Consider the following 12501-nt stretch of genomic DNA (forward strand, 5'->3'; position numbering starts at 1 on the left):
GTCCCCTGACCCCGGTGACGCAGCGCCCGTTAGTGCCGCCCACGGCAGCAGTTGGGAGTTTGAATAAATCCATCGGTGGCGGCAGCAGCAACCGCCGGCTCCACGCGCCGGGGAGGCGGGTCTGCGACTGCTCGGGGGCGGGGACAATCGTCACGCTGCCACTGCGCCCGCCGGTGGCCTGCTGAGGTATTGACATTTGAGAATGCCACTGGCGTAAATCCGGCGCAAAGCATACGGAAACCGCGCTGCAGCCTTTTCAAGAGACAGTCGAACCTGCGCACTTTCGATAGCAACTGGGGGACAACCAGGTAAGGAAGAGATGCCAGCGTTGTTTTTATTTCTGATTTTCAGCATCCACAGTAATTTTGCTTTTGTACTAAAGAAAAAAGACTTGCATTTATATATTAGTATTGGGCAGTCCCTCGTGTAGAGGATGACCTGCTTCCACACCAAAAAGGGATGAGTTCACAGGTGTTTCAATGAGGGACCTGACATTCTAGGTCCTGAACTACATGCTGAAGGGTGGAAGATGCCTGTGCATGAATTCTTTTAACGTGGGATGGCCGTTGCACAACAGCCACCACACGGACTTGACAGAGCTAGGTCTTGATTCAGTGGCAAGGGTTAACCAAGACAACTGGAGACCAGCTCTGCTGCACGGACCTAGTGCGCAGGCATGCTCCGATTATCCATAGATCGCAGTTGTAATGTCTGTAAGCTTATAATGTTTGTAGCTCCACACTGTGGATGTGGACGTATTGTGTACTGCAAGTGCAGGGTTAATAATAAACAGAACTAGGCATTTTTCCGGAGACTTCTGAGAGAGCTGCATGCCATGTTAGGAAGCTGTGTGTGCTGTGCTCTGTGAAGATATCACATTTGGCGACAGAAGATGGGATTTTTCGGATGATTTAAAGCTAAAATTTTGTTGGTGAAGGATTCAGCCAGCCGACAGAGAAACTTTGGAAGTTTCTATCTTTGGAAAAAAGCTACAAAATCCGAGGTAAAATACAGCACATGGTGTGAACAGCTAGAGATTAAAATGGCAGGTGTATTGGGACATTTGGGTGAATATAGACACGACCGGGAACGTTTTAAAGCGTATGTGGATTGGCTAGAATTGTATTTCATTGCAAATAACATAATCGAAGTTCCAGACAATGCAGTCCAGAACCGGGCTGTGTTGGAACGTAAGAAAGCGATCTTTTTATCGGAGGCAGGTCGGGCATTATGTGACACTCTTGTAAATCTGCTTGTGCCTGACGAGCCAAAAGACATAACGTTTAAAGAGATTTTACCGAGGCTGGAGCAGCACTATAACCCCAAACCGTTAGAAATTGCTGAAAGCTATCGTTTCAGGATTCGGAATCAAAAGACTGATGAAAGTATCAGTGATTACATCGTAGCATTAAAAAAGCTATTGATGCACTGTAATTTTGGAAACTTTCAAAACCAAGCATTATGGGATCGTTTTGTTTGTGGGGTGAAAAATGATGCGATCAGAAGGAACTTATTGATGACGGATGACTTGACTTTTGAGATTGTTTGTCCGACAGCGAGGTCGATGAGCGTGGCCGAACAATATTCCCGAGAATTAAATAATAATTACGGTCGTCAGTCAACCGAGGTAAATCACCTGCAGGTTCAAAGTAAAAGACGGGCATGGCCTAAAGTCTCAGAAACTGGAAATTCTAACAGAGCGTCGAAGTTGTGCTATAGGTGCCTGGGACAACACATTGCTCAAAGTTGTCCATACGTGAAGGCAGAGTGTTTCTTCTGCAGGAAGACTGGGCATCTTGCGAAGGCATGCCAACTGAAGGGTAAACCAGTTTTTAAAGCTATGAGTCCAGCGTTCAAAGCTATGAGTAGAAATCCAAAGAGACTACATAGCATGGAAGAACAACAACAGGACAAGGAGATGTTAGAGTCACATGTCATCAGGAGCACGAGGTTAATGGACAGCGATTCGGGAAGCATCAAAATCCACATAGATGTTGCGGGATTCAAGATACCAATGGAAATTGACACGGGTGCATCCGTGAGTGTAGTACCGGAGTCACTGTACCTCGACAAATTGCGTGATTTCCAACTGGAGAAATCCAAGATAGAGCTGTGAGGCTACTCGGGAGAGAAAATTCGTGTGGTAGTTCGTATCACCGTACCGGTGAAATATAAAGATCAATTTCAGAACTTGCCTCTAATAGTAGTGAAAGGAGATAGTCTGCCTTACTAGGAAGAAATTGGTTGAGCTCACCGAAGCTGGATTGGAGTAAGATTTTCTGTGTGGAAGCGAGATTTTCATCAACGGATGAGGTTATCAAGAAGTATCCGAAGGTGTTCTGTAAAACGGGCATTCTGATCCAAGGCTTAAAGGCGAGTGTCAGGGTACAGAAGGACGCTAGATCGGTTTACTACAAGCCACGTTCCGTACCATATGCACTCAAGGAGAAAGTTGAGCAAGAACTCAAAAGACTAGAGACTATAGACTAGAGACTAAGATAGATCGATGTAATTGGGCTACACCCATTGTTGTTGTACCTAAGTCCGATGGTAAGGTAAGATTGTGTGTTGATTATAAGGTAACCGTAAACCAGGTTCTAGAGGGTAATGTCCCCAATACATTGCTGAATATAGAAGATTTGTTCACAACACTGACAGGGGGTCAGATCTTCTCAAAACTGGATCTTACGAATGCCTACTTATAGCTTGAACTAGGTGAGGAGTCCAAGTCATGTTTGACTATAAATACTCATCTAGGCCTATATCAATTTAATAGGCTACCGTTTGGAGTGTCTTCCACCCCTGCCATATTCCTAGGGGTGATGAACCAGATTTTGCAAGGTATTGAAGGGGTAGTATGTTATTTGGATGACATACTAATTTCAGCACCAAATAGGCAAATTCATAATAACATATTGAATGAAGTCCTCAAACGGCTAGAGAAGCATAGAGTACGAGTGTGCTCGTAAGTGTGAGTTATTTAAAAACTCAGTGGAGTACTTAGGGTACAGAGTAAACAAAGATGGTTTACATCCAACCATGGAAAAATTGGATGCGATCAAAAATGCACCCACTCCCAGGAATGTCACTGAACTTTGTTCATTCTTGGGTCTTTTGAACTATTATGGGAAGCTCCTACCAAATTTGGCTACAGTATTACATCCACTGAATGAACTTTTGAAAAAACATCTCCATTGGAAGTGGTCAAAAGAATGCGATACAGCATTCAAGGAGTGTAAAAGCAAATTGGTAGAGAGCACCATGTTAGTTCACTATGACATATCTAAGGGGATTAAGCTAGCATGTGATGCCTCTCCGTATGGAGTTGGGGGCAGTAATCTCTCATGTATTAAGTAGTGGGGAGGAGAGACCACTTGCTTTTGCTTCACACACTCCCAGTGCCAGTGAGAGTAATTATGCGCAAATTGAAAGAGAAGCTTTGGCATTAATTTTTGGGGTAAAGAAGTTTCACAAATACTTGTATGGTCGTAAGTTTACCTTCGTTACAGACCATAAGCCCCTAACAGCAATCCTCCATCCAAAGTCCCCAGTTGCAACATTAGCTGCAGCCCGAATGCAGAGATGGGCTTTGATTTTGTCAGCATATACATATATTGAATACAGATGATCAGCTGATCACAGTAATGCTGATGCAATGTCTAGATTGCCTTCCCCTTCACAAGTTGCACTCGATAGGGAAGTGTTTTATTTTTCATACATTGATGAACTGCCAGTCACAGCTGAAGAGATTGGTAGAGCAACCAAACGTGACCCAGTGATGTCAAAGGTGTATGAGTATATTGCAAATGGATGGCCAAACCAGGTAACAGACAGAGATACACATACATTCTTCATTCGTAGGAATGAATTATCAGTAGATAAAGGTTGTATCATGTGGGGTGCAAGAGTGGTTATACCAAATAAATTCAGGTCCAAATTATTAAGTGACCCCCATGATCAGCACCTGGGAATGTGCTTGACCAAGAGTTTTGAAGGTGGGAATGATTCAATTATTTCTGACTCACCAGATCGTTTTGATATACCAGTAGAAAATCCTAAATCCAATGTGCTGGAAACAAATCCAGGAGAGAATCAGAATGAAAGTCTGAGTCCGAGCCAGGAAAACAAAGAGTCTGAAGTTAGAGTGAGTGCAAATGAAAATCAAGGAAATTCTGTGGGGGAAAACGTTCCTCAGGATGAGCCTCGAATGAGTTTAGATTCAACACCATGTTTGGAAGATTCTGTTCGAGAGCGAAGGTATCCTCTTCGAAACAGAAAACAAGTGGTAAAGTTAAATTTGTAAATATGGAAAAAAAAAGTGTACATCCTGTGTTATGTATAAACATGAAGGTTATGTATGATGTTTGTTATGATGGCTTCTTAATTAAGGAGGGAGAAGTGTAATGTCTGTAAGCTTGTAATGTTTGTAGCTCCACACTGTGGATGTGGACGTATTGTGTACTGCAAGTGCAGGGTTAATAATAAACAGAACTAAGCATTTTTCCGGAGACTTCCGAGAGAGCTGCCTACCATGTTAGGAAACTGTGCGTGCTGTGCTCTGTGAAGATATCACAACAGTGTGGGCTGGCCCGTGTTGCCCCTGGGCCCTCAGCTCTCCTGGGCCCCGATCACGATGCTCATGGGCCCCGATCTCTCAGTGCTCCTCCGCCTTGATCACGCAGGTGAAGTGGCCCCAGATGTTGGGGGAACCTTCTGCTGGCTGTGAGCCTGGAGTGGACCCCTAAGCCACGGGCGCGACATCTAGCCTGACATCTTCTCTAGTGCAATCACATCTTTCCTGTAATGTGGTGACCAGAACTGCAGGCAGTACTCCAGTTGTGGCCTAACTCGTGTTTTATACAGTTCAAGCATAACCTCCCTGCTCTTGAATTCTTGGGCCATTGGATAGCGAGTAGGAGCTACCCTTTACCATTTCATCCGCATGTTCAGCCATGAACTCATTGAATGGCGGTGCAGGCTCGAATGGCCTACTCCTGCACCTATTTTCTATGTTTCTAAGAAGGGCATGGAGCTCATAGAGTGACACTCAGCTCTTGTGGTGGGGGATGGTGAGGTCAGCAGCACATTGCGGCAGGTTAATGACTGAACACTTACACTGTCGCCGTAGCCTTCCTGTGAAGCACCACACAACCACAACCTTCCACCCCCTCTCCTTAATCCCAAAAGGATAGTGCTCACCCATTCTTAGAATGTACCCTCCTGCAGATCCACCACAGCAACTTGGGGGCAGAGAAGGAGGAAGCTAATGATGAGGAGCAGCCAGCAAAGAGATTATGATGATGATGCGAACCAGGCCACTCAAAAATCTCAAGGAACTTCCTGGATGTCCAGTGGCTGGAAGCCACAATCTTCAGATTTACAGGAAAGAGTAATACAATTGAGCCAAGGCTGACACCTAATGAAAGAAATGCACATATAGGCAACCAGGAGAAGCACAGTGTTAAGAAACTGTAGGTTGATTGTGTGCATTTTGAAATTCACTTCAATAAAATAAGAATGTGGACTGACATGGAACTGTTATAGATGGAGGTTAGAGTTATCGAGGAAAGGGTGCACTTAACGGTGTTAACGTTTTCACTCAGATGATAATGATTGGCACACTTATGTAGGGGCAAAGAGAGCTGATGTGCTCGCATGTTGTAGGATGGATAGTGGATTGAGGGAACGTCTCTTTATTGGTAGGTGACGGAGGAGGTGGTAAAGCTGGCGTGTCAAAGGTAGATGGTATTCCACAGAAGAGAAGACTTCATTGATGAAACTCTGATGCCTTTTGCAGCAAATGCTGCCTCGGTCTCCTTTCCTCCATCCTGTGCTGCTGCCCCATCTCCATGATAATGGCATATGATTTTTATTTGTAGTCCATCACTGAAATACATTATTTGATGATACATGTCATTGTAATATCGTATCTTTGCCAGAAGAGGTCACTGTTGCAGTATTGCTGGCCATCTCAATAAACAGTTATTTAATATAATGGTAGTATTGAAACACTGCTTATTTTTCATCGGGAAATATATTTGATCAATTTTATGACAATTTTCATGAATTCTTACCTTTAACCAAACCTGACTGCCCACCTGGGATGTTTTTTTTTCTATTTTTTCAGTGAGTATTTCCTTCCTTTTCTTGTTTGACCAGGCTGGTAAATCTGTTGTGCAGGAGCTCCATGTTTGAAGTGATGATGTCATGTGGTTAAATATTACATTTACATAGTGACATCATAATGTGACAAAATTATTGCATTTTGATTGGCTAAAGTTTTAACCTTCATTAAAAACTACCAAAATTTATCAATGATTTTACTTGGATCTCAGGCTCTACTTTTGTTGTGATTAGTTGACTTGAACATGGCAAAAACGTATACTGGCTTTTAATCATGGAAAGATGATCTTAAACTGGGAGCTGATATAAGAGTTGATCTCAAAAAGGTAATCTTACTGTAAGAATTATACTTATAAATAATTCTACGATTATTTTAATCCTCACCATTTTGCTGACTTGAATTAATCTATTTTCTTGAAAACACTGTGTCATCTCCCACCTCGACTACATAAATATACAGAAAATGGAAGGGAAAACATCCCATCAAACCTGTCCTATCCTGTTACGGTGCAACTAGAAATAGTGGATGCTTGGGTGATCATTTTCCAACAGTCTATCGACTCTGGATCAGTTCCTATGGACTGGAGGATAGCTAATGTAACACCACTTTTTAAAAAGGGAGGGAGAGAGAAAGCGGGTAATTATAGACCGGTTAGCCTGACATCAGTAGTGGGGAAAATGTTGGAATCAATTATTAAGGATTAAATAGCAGCGCATTTGGAAAGCAGTGACAGGATCGGTCCAAGTCAGCATGGATTTATGAAGGGGAAATCATCTTGACAAATCTGGAATTTTTTGAGGAAGTAACTAGTAGAGTGGACAAGGAAGAACCAGTGGATGTGGTGTTTTTGGACTTTCAAGTGGCTTTTGACAAGGTCCCACACAAGAGATCGGTGTGCAAAATTAAAGCACATGGTATTGGGGGTAATATCCTGACGTGGATAGAGAACTGGTTGGCAGACAGGAAGCAGAGAGTCGGGATAAACGGGTCCTTTTCAAAATGGCAGGCAGTGACTAGTGGAGTGCCGCAGGGCTCAGTGCTGGGACTCCAGCTATTTACAATATACATTGGATGAAGGAATTGAGTGTAATATCTCCCAAGTTTGCAGATGACACTAAACTGGGTGGCGGTCCGGTGAGCTGTGAGGGGGATGCTAGGAGGCTGCTGGGTGACTTGGACAGGTTAGGTGAGTGGGCAAATGCATGGCAGATGCAGTATAATGTGGATAAATGTGAGGTTATCCACTTTTGGGGCAAAAACGCGAAAACAGAATATTATCTGAATGGCGGCAGATTAGGAAAAGGGGAGGTACTACGAGACCTGGGTGTCATGGTACATCAGTCATTGAAAGTTGGCATGCAGGTACAGCAGGCGGTGAAGAAGCCAAATGGTATGTTAGCCTTCATAGCTAGGGGATTTGAGTATAGGAGCGGGGAGGTCCTACTGCTGTTGTACAGGGCCTTGGTGAGGCCTCACTTGGAATATTGTGTTCAGTTTTGGTCTCCTAATCTGAGGAAGGACGTTCTTGCTATTGAGGGAGTGCAGCGAAGGTTCACCAGACTGATTCCCAGGATGGCAGGACTGACATATGAGGAGAGACTGGATCAACTGGGCCTTTATACATTGGAGTTTAGAAGGATGAGAGGGGATCTCATAGAAACATAAGATTCTGACGGGACGGTACTGGTTAGATGCGGGTAGAATGTTCCCGATGTTGGGGAAGTCCTGAACCAGGGGACAGAGTCTTAGATAAGGGGTAGGCCATTTAAGACTGAGATGAGGAGAAACTTCTTCACTCAGAGAGTTGTCAACCTGTGGAATTCCCTGGTGCAGAGAGTTGTTGATGCCAGTTCATTGGATATATTCAAGAGGGAGTTAGATATGGCCCTTACAGCTAAGGGGATCAAGGGGTATGGAGAGAAAGCAGGAAAGGGGTACTGAAGGAATGATCAGCCATGATCTTATTGAATGGTGGTGCAGGCTTCTGCACCTATTTTCTATGTAACTCTCCCCACCCACTATCCATGTAGTTTCCTGGGAAAGTGAAAATAAAGCCTGTGGCCATTTTAAGAAAATCTCTTGTGAAATCCCTCTCTGCCTCCCGAAGGCAATCAAGTAAGGCTCCAGGAGACCGTGAAAACCCATTACTGATCATCATTTGAGCTTATAAATATTTACCATTTATAACTGCAAATGTCCTCTTCTCCTGGAAGCTCCCTTTTTAAAAAAGCCATTAAATCGATACCCAGCTCCTATTCCAGAGGGTAATGGCTCTCCGCAAAAAGAAATGCTTCCTGGCTTTGAACGCAATACTTTTTATGAGCATGTGCTGCAGTCCTATAATCCTGAACTCTAATAATTGATACAACTGGACTGCATCTAATTCTTTCATCATTTTAAAAACCTTAATCATGTCCTCTGTAAACCTGTATAAATAGCCCCAATTCTTAACATAAACATAAGAAATAAGAGTAGGCCATTTGACCCCTCGAGCCTGCTCCATCATTAAATAAGATCATGGCCGATCTGATCATGGACTCAGCTCCAACTTCCCTGCCCGCTCCCCATAACCCTTTATTCCCTTATTGCTCAAAAATCTGTCTATCTCTGCCTTAAATATATTCAATGACTCCGCCTCCACAGCTCTCGGGCAGAGAATTCCACAGATTTACAACCCTCAGAAGAAATTCCTCCTCAGCTCAGTTTTAAATGGGCGGCCCCTTATTCTGAGACTATGTCCCCTAGTTTTAGTTTCCCCATGAGTGGAAATATCCTCTCTGCATTCACCTTGTCGAGCCCCCTCATTTTCTTATATGTTTTGATAAGATCACCTCTCATTCTTCTGAACTCCAATGAGTATAGGCCAACCTACTCAACCTATCTTCATAAGTCAACCCCCTCATCTCCGGAATCAACCTAGTGAATGAACCTTCTCTGAACTGCCTTCAATGCAAGTATATCCTTCCTTAAATACGGAGACCAATACTGCTTGCAGTACTCTAGGTGTGGCCTCACCAATACCCTGTACAGTTGTACCAGGACTTCTCTGCTTTTATACACCATCCCCCTTGCAATAAAGGCCAACATTCCATTTGCCTTCCTGATTACTTGCTGTACCTGCATACTAACTTTTTGTGTTTCATGCACAAGGACCCCAAGTCCCTCTGTACTGCAGCACTTTGCAATTTTTCTCCATTTAAATTATAAATTGCTTTTCTATTTTTGCTGCCAAAGTGAATAACCTCACATTTTCCCACATTATACTCCGCCAAATTTTTGCCCACTCACTTAGCCTGTCTATATCCCATTGCAGATTTCTTGTGTCCTCAAAATTTGCTCTCCCACCCTTCTTTGTATTATGAGGAAAACTTGGCTATCTTGCTCTCAGTCCCTTCATCCAAGTCATTAATATAGATTGTAAATAGTTGAGGTCTCAGCACCGATCCCTGCGGCACCCCACTAGTTACTGTTTGCCAACCGGAAAATTATCCATTTATCTCGACTCTGTTTTCTGTTAGTTAGCCTAATGTATTACCCCCAATCCCGTGAACTTTTATCTTTTGCAGTAACCTTTTATGTGGCACCTTATCGAATGCCTTATGGAAATCCAAATACACCACATCCACTGGTTCCCCCTTATCCACCCTGCTCATTACATCCTCAAAGAACTCCTGCAAATTTGTCAAACATGATTTCCCTTTCATAAAACCATGTTGATTCTGCTTGATTAAATCATGCTTTTCCAAATGTCCTGCTACTGCTTCCTTAATAATGGGCTCCAGCATTTTCCCCAATGACAGATGTTAGGCTAATTGGTCTATAGTTTCCTGCGTTCTGTCTGCCTCTTTTTTTAAATAGGTGTGTTACATTTGCGATTTTCAAATCTGCTCGGACCTCCCCAGAATCCATGGAATTTGGTAGATTATAACCAATGCATCCACTATCTCTGCAGCCACTTCTTTTAAGACCCTAGGATGTAAGCCATCGGGTCCAGGGAACTTGTCCGCCTTTAGTCCTATTATTTTACCGAGTACTACTTCTTTAGTGATAGTGATTGTAAGTTTCTCCCTCCCTATAGCCCCTTGATTATCCACTATTGGGATATTTTTAGTGTCTTCTTGGAGCCTATCCTGGTAACTAATAGCCCTAAGCCGAGCTATCATTTGTCACCCACCCTGTACCTTCTCCAGAACCTAAGTATCCTGCATCCTTCCCCAAGTACAATGCCCTTTGTTTATAGTCAATAGTCCTTGCAATGTATCCTAGAGCCCCATTTGTCTTCTCTACCACCTCATACTGCTTGTGCATTTTAACAGTTTGTCAACTATTAATCCAGTTCTCTCTCAATCTATAATCTTTAATGCATAGCCCTGGATAGCATAAACATGCCCGGAGTTTCCCTACCCCAAATACATGATGCTGCACTTGTTCACATTAAAGGACGTCTGTGACACTTTGGCTGAATCAAACTTACATAAGTCGGCCTGCAAACCTATTAATTTGGTATAAATTACTTATCCCATGGATATTTTTCTGTTTGCAAATTTACAAATGATTGCTGTAATGCCTTCATCCAAATCATTAATGAAAATGTTGGGGAGCCAATTTATATTGACGGAATTGTGACATTGTCAGAGGATAATATTGGGAGGAAGCATCAGCATGTCAGAAACGTGCAACACATCCACTGTTTAAAAAGTTTCCTAGTTTCCAGGGACTTCCCTGGCAGCTCATTTGGGCAATGACAATATGTAACTGAGCTATGCAAGCCAGAAGGTCCCAGGTTCAATTCTCACTTTATGGTGAGCACTATAATTGACTACACCTGGGGGAAATAATTATCGAGTGACTCCCCCTGGAAAGTGCATGTGTTTGGAAGTTAGGTGAGGTCAGAATCCAAATAGATTGTGGGATATCCTATTGTGGACTAGCCTGCCAACACTTAGCATAGCTTATACGTGAACAGTCACAGAAGAGTGGACTCACCCCACTGAGGGAGGAGGTAAAAACAAATCTGGTTCCACTGATGGCTTAATGTGCAAATACTGAGCCATAGAGACAAGCAGTGCGTAGTTATGACAAGTAGACTGCACTGAGTTAGCATAGGAACAGGAGTGGGCCATTCAGACCATTGAGTTTGTTACACCATTAACCTGTACCTTTTTTTTTATCCATTTATCCATCTTTGCTCAATATCCCTGGATACTCTTACCAACAAAAGTATTCACTGCCTGTTGGGGTATAGAGTTCCAGATTTCCATTACCTTGTGTGGAAAAAGTGCTTCCTAATTTCACTCCTAAATAGCTTAGCTCTAACTTTAAGATCATGCCCCCTTGTTCTGAGTTCTCCCACCAGAGCAAATCGTTTCTCTGTATCTACCTTATTGAATCCCTTTATCATTTTAACAATCACAATTAGATCACCTTTTAAGTGTGTCCTTCTCAGAGTAAACAGCTGGAATGCGACATATGACCTCTGCTCCAGATGGGGTATGGGTGGTCAGATACAGAGGAAGGAAATCAGATTGGGCTCCTGCTCCTTTCCCAGAAGCCCTTTTTGGATAATGAATTTCAAATGAAGCTATGATTGGCTCAACAGTGGTACCCCTTCCATGGGTGAAAACCCCACTGACACTTGGCACCTGGGCTCTCACGGGAAGAATGGCTGTTTGAGTAGGATACCGAAGGATTGCTGGTTGCAGTCAGCACCTACAGGAGAGAAATTTGGTCAGGATTGGGCTTGAGGTGAAAGAGCACTGCTAGATATTCACATCAGTTAATTGCTATTGAAGTTCAAACAGTAATTAGAGAATGTGACGGTAAAGGTTACGGAGGTAATGATTCAATCCAATTATATGACTGTGAAACGATCACAGATTGGTGTTGAATATTAAATGCCAAAACGGCTTAATAAAATACCTCCCTCCCCAAAAAAGCATCCTTGAATATTCTTTATTGTTTTCTAGTTGCTGTGACTCCCTCGTGTTGACTGTTCCTCCCAGTGGTTTCTTTTGATGACATCACAGATTTAACATGACTAATAGGCTGGGAGTGAAGGATGAACACCCTTTCCTGTGAAATGGTTGCAAAACACAAATTAAACTAAAGGTTCTGAAAACTGAATTAAAAAAAATCTGTTTTTGTACTTTGATACGATTTTTTTTTAAGCGCCGTCTTCCGCAGCTTATTTTTAGTGCTTATTTATTTCTGCAGCAAGAATTTCTTAAATCAACCTGCTTTGATAAGCAGTTACTCGCAATGTTTTTCTGCTACAATGTTACCAAGGACTGGAACAAACTGGCGATAATGGAAACAGGTTTAAGGAAACTGATAACCAGGAAAAGACTTAGGAATGGATCACAATCTTAATGCCTATG

General features: G+C 42.8%; 1 long non-coding RNA gene across 1 annotated transcript in view; it reads left to right on the plus strand.

The window, feature by feature from the left end:
* Positions 1 to 48: 48 nt before the first annotated feature.
* Positions 49 to 12501, plus strand: part of LOC139268970 (uncharacterized) — an 86980-nt gene continuing 74527 nt past the window's right edge. The window contains exon 1 of the long non-coding RNA XR_011594140.1: positions 49 to 308. This is a non-coding gene — a long non-coding RNA (uncharacterized lncRNA). The remainder of the gene's footprint in view (positions 309 to 12501) is intronic.

Source organism: Pristiophorus japonicus, chromosome 8 (genome assembly GCF_044704955.1).
Source record: "Pristiophorus japonicus isolate sPriJap1 chromosome 8, sPriJap1.hap1, whole genome shotgun sequence".
Lineage (NCBI taxonomy): Eukaryota > Metazoa > Chordata > Chondrichthyes > Pristiophoridae > Pristiophorus > Pristiophorus japonicus.